The sequence below is a fragment of the Urocampus carinirostris genome, unplaced genomic scaffold (assembly GCF_059441175.1).
Source record: "Urocampus carinirostris isolate Australia breed hairy pipefish unplaced genomic scaffold, RoL_Ucar_1.0 HiC_scaffold_51, whole genome shotgun sequence".
NCBI lineage: Eukaryota > Metazoa > Chordata > Actinopteri > Syngnathiformes > Syngnathidae > Urocampus > Urocampus carinirostris.
Window position 1 is genome coordinate 5001 of NW_028283158.1, and position 3635 is coordinate 8635.

General features: G+C 64.9%; 2 non-coding genes across 2 annotated transcripts; both read right to left on the reverse strand.

Moving 5' to 3' along the window:
- Positions 1-152: 152 nt before the first annotated feature.
- Positions 153-306, reverse strand: LOC148345361 (5.8S ribosomal RNA). Its single transcript, XR_015848630.1, has one exon. It is a non-coding gene; the product is annotated as a 5.8S ribosomal RNA (ribosomal RNA).
- A 1342-nt stretch (positions 307-1648) lies between these two features.
- LOC148345362 (18S ribosomal RNA) lies at positions 1649-3635 on the reverse strand. Its single transcript, XR_015848633.1, has one exon. It is a non-coding gene; the product is annotated as an 18S ribosomal RNA (ribosomal RNA).

Consider the following 3635-nt stretch of genomic DNA (forward strand, 5'->3'; position numbering starts at 1 on the left):
GGACACGGGTCGCGCGCCACCCGCCGGGCGGACCGGCGGAATGTCGCGGAGGGCCCGAGCCTCGCCCGCGCGGACCGGGTTCTCGCGCCACCCGCCGGACGGACCGGCGGAATGTCGCGGAGGGCCCGGCCCGCGTCCGATCGATTGGAAAGCGCCGCTCAGACAGGCGTGGCCCCGGGGTAAAACCGGGGCCGCAATGTGCGTTCAAAGTGTCGATGATCAATGTGTCCTGCAAATCACATTAGTTCTCGCAGCTAGCTGCGTTCTTCATCGACGCACGAGCCGAGTGATCCACCGCTAAGAGTCGTACGTTTGGGCCCTTTTACGTCCGCCCGGGACGATCGGAGACAAATTCACGACAGGGTTTGTACCGGAGACGAACGCGCCGCGGGTGCCGTTCGGTCGCTCCCGCGAGCGAGCCCCTAACCCGCGGCGCGGTTACCGACGGGCGCGATACGCGCGACGCCGCGACGAGCCGAGCGGGTCGGGCGCGCGGCGCTGAGGCCGGCGCCCGGCGTCTCCCGCTCGGGGCCGCGACGGCGCCCGAGACGTGCGTCGGCCCGGGTAGGTCGGGCGCTCGGCGCTGAGGCCGGCGCCCGGCGTCTCCCGCTCGGGCCTGACACGACTCGGCGACCGGACTCGCCGGGTAGGTCGGGGGCTCGGCGCTGAGGCCGGCCCCCGGCGTCTCCTACCCGGACCCCGGAAGGCCATCCGACTTGGAAGCCCCGCCGCGCCGCGAAGCGACGCTTTGGGTGTTGCTACCCGTCAGCGAGTGGGTTTGGTTTACAAGGGCGGCGCGACCGCGCTGACACCGAGGGGGGACTGGCCCCCGACCCGGCCGCGGCCTGCCCGGACTATGGATGGACAGAGGAGACCGCGGCGGACCGCGCGGAACCGAACCCCCGGTGTCCGGAGCCCCGGGAGGGACTCCGGTGTCCGGGGGCCGGCCCACGCGCGCGCTACGCGGCCCCTCGAGGGCTCCGGCCGACGGACGCGTTTGGCCGGGGAAAAAGGTAGCCGGTGGGAGCACCGTTTCGTCGCCCTGAACCTTCGTCTCGGGCGGGCGTCCCGACGCCGCCGCCATACGGCCGTTGTGATCCGTGCGGGGATCCGCTTGCTCGGCGACCCTCGCCGAGAGCAGCCCCGCGCCGCACGGACACGCGACACCGACGGGCGGACGGACGCCGGGGCGCCGGCCCGAACCGTTACCTTTAAAGGACGGGAGGTCGTCGAGGCGAGTGCCGCCCCGGAAGCGCGCGCCGGAAGCGCGAGAACCGCGCCGAGCTAGGGTCGTCGGCAGAGGGGGATTCCCCGGTTACGGGGGTCCCGCGCACGGCCGCCGCCTTTCGCCCGTCGCTGGCGGTCGCCTGTCGTCGCGCCGCGCCGCGCTACTGGGGTCGTCGGACGAGCGCGCTACCCCGCTCGCACGGAGGTAGCGCGACATCGCCCGCCGCCTTTTCTCGCGTCGCGCCGCGCCGCGTGGCGCCCGCCGAACTCGCTCCGACGCGCGGCCCGGGAGTGACCCGCGCCGCGCCCCCCGTCCCGTCCCGTCCCGGTCTACCCTCTTCCTCCGCCTGCGACGACCCGCCGCCCTCGGCGTCTGGCTCGTCGGGGGTGTACCGAGGCGGATCTGCTGCCGCTCGTACGTTAATGATCCTTCTGCAGGTTCACCTACAGAAACCTTGTTACGACTTTTACTTCCTCTAGATAGTCAAGTTCGACCGTCTTCTGGCACACCGCCGGAGCCGGGGCCGGCCCCGGCGGGGACTATCCGAGGACCTCACTAAGCCATCCGATCGGTAGTAGCGACGGGCGGTGTGTACAAAGGGCAGGGACTTAATCAACGCAGGCTAATGACCCGCGCTTACTGGGAATTCCTCGTTGGTGGGAAATAATTGCAATCCCCAGGCCCTGTCACGAGCGGGGTTCATAGGATTACCCGCGCCTGCCGGCGCGGGGATAGACGACGCGCTTATACGCTCAGTGTGGCGCGCGTGCAGCCCCGGACATCTAAGGGCATCACAGACCTGTTATTGCTCATTCTCGTGTGGCTGAGAGCCACTTGTCCCTCTAAGAAGTTTTCTGCCGCCGACCGCGCGGGGGGCCGCGGTACTATTTAGTATGTTTGAGTCTCGTTCGTTATCGGAATTAACCAGACAAATCGCTCCACCAACTACGAACGGCCATGCACCACCACCCACGGTATCGAGAAAGAGCCTTCAATCTGTCAATCCTTTCCGTGTCCGGGCCGGGTGAGGTTTCCCGTGTTGAGTCAAATTAAGCCGCATGCTCCACTCCTGGTGGTGCCCTTCCGTCAATTCCTTTAAGTTTCAGCTTTGCAACAATACTCCCCCCGGAACCCAGACACTTGGTCGGTTTCCCGGGTGCTGCTCGGCGGGTCATGGGAATAACGCCGCCGGATCGCGAGTCGGCATCGTTTATGGTCGGAACTAGGACGGTATCTGATCGTCTTCGAACCTCCGACTTTCGTTCTTGATTAATGAAAACATTCTTGGCAAATGCTTTCGCTCTCGTCCGTCTTGCGCCGGTCCAAGAATTTCACCTCTAGCGGCGCAGTACGAATGCCCCCGGCCGTCCCTCTTAATCATGGCCCCAGTTCATGACAACCCACAAAATAGAACCGGAGTCCTATTCCATTATTCCCAGCTGCGATATGCAGGGGCGGCCGTGTGGCCTGCTTTGAACACTCTAATTTCCTCAAAGTAAACGCTTCGGGCCCCGCGAGTGACACCCAGCGAAGGGCATCACGGGGGCTTTTGCCGAGAGGCAGGGGCTGGGACAGACGGATGCACGCCTCGCGGCGGACCGTCAGCTCGCGTCCCGGGGTCCAACTAGGAGCTTTTTAACTGCAGCAACTTTAAAATACGCTATTGGAGCTGGAATTACCGCGGCTGCTGGCACCAGACTTGCCCTCCAATGGATGCTGGCCGATGGGTTTGTGTTCGGCTCATTCCAATTACGGAGACTCGAACGAGTCCCGTATTGTTATTTTTCGTCACTACCTCCCCGTGTCGGGAGTGGGTAATTTGCGCGCCTGCTGCCTTCCTTGGATGTGGTAGCCGTTTCTCATGCTCCCTCTCCGGAATCGAACCCTGATTCCCCGTTACCCGTGGTCACCATGGTAGGCGCAGAGTCTACCATCGAAAGTTGATAGGGCAGACATTCGAATGAGTCGTCGCCGCCTCGGGTGGGCGAGCGATCGGCACGAGGTTATCCTGAGTCAACACAAAGGGGGGGCCGGGCCGGCGGAACGAGGACCGGCGCGCGCGGAGCCGCCCGCGCCGCTTACGCCCCCGCCCGGAGAGGCGGAGGCCGGACGCGGGGGACGCGCGCGACGGCTGAGCCCCCGCCCGCCGGACACCGCGTGGGTTTTTGTGTCTGATAAATGCACGCGTCCCCGGGGCGAGGCCGGAGCCCCGCCCGCGAGTCGGCGCTCGTTTGCATGTATTAGCTCTGGATTTGCCACAGTTATCCAAGTAACGGTGGAGCGATCAAAGGAACCATAACTGATTTAATGAGCCGTTCGCAGTTTCACTGTACTGGCCATTCGTACTTAGACATGCATGGCTTAATCTTGAAAACAAGCATATGCTACTGGCAGGATCAACCAGAGT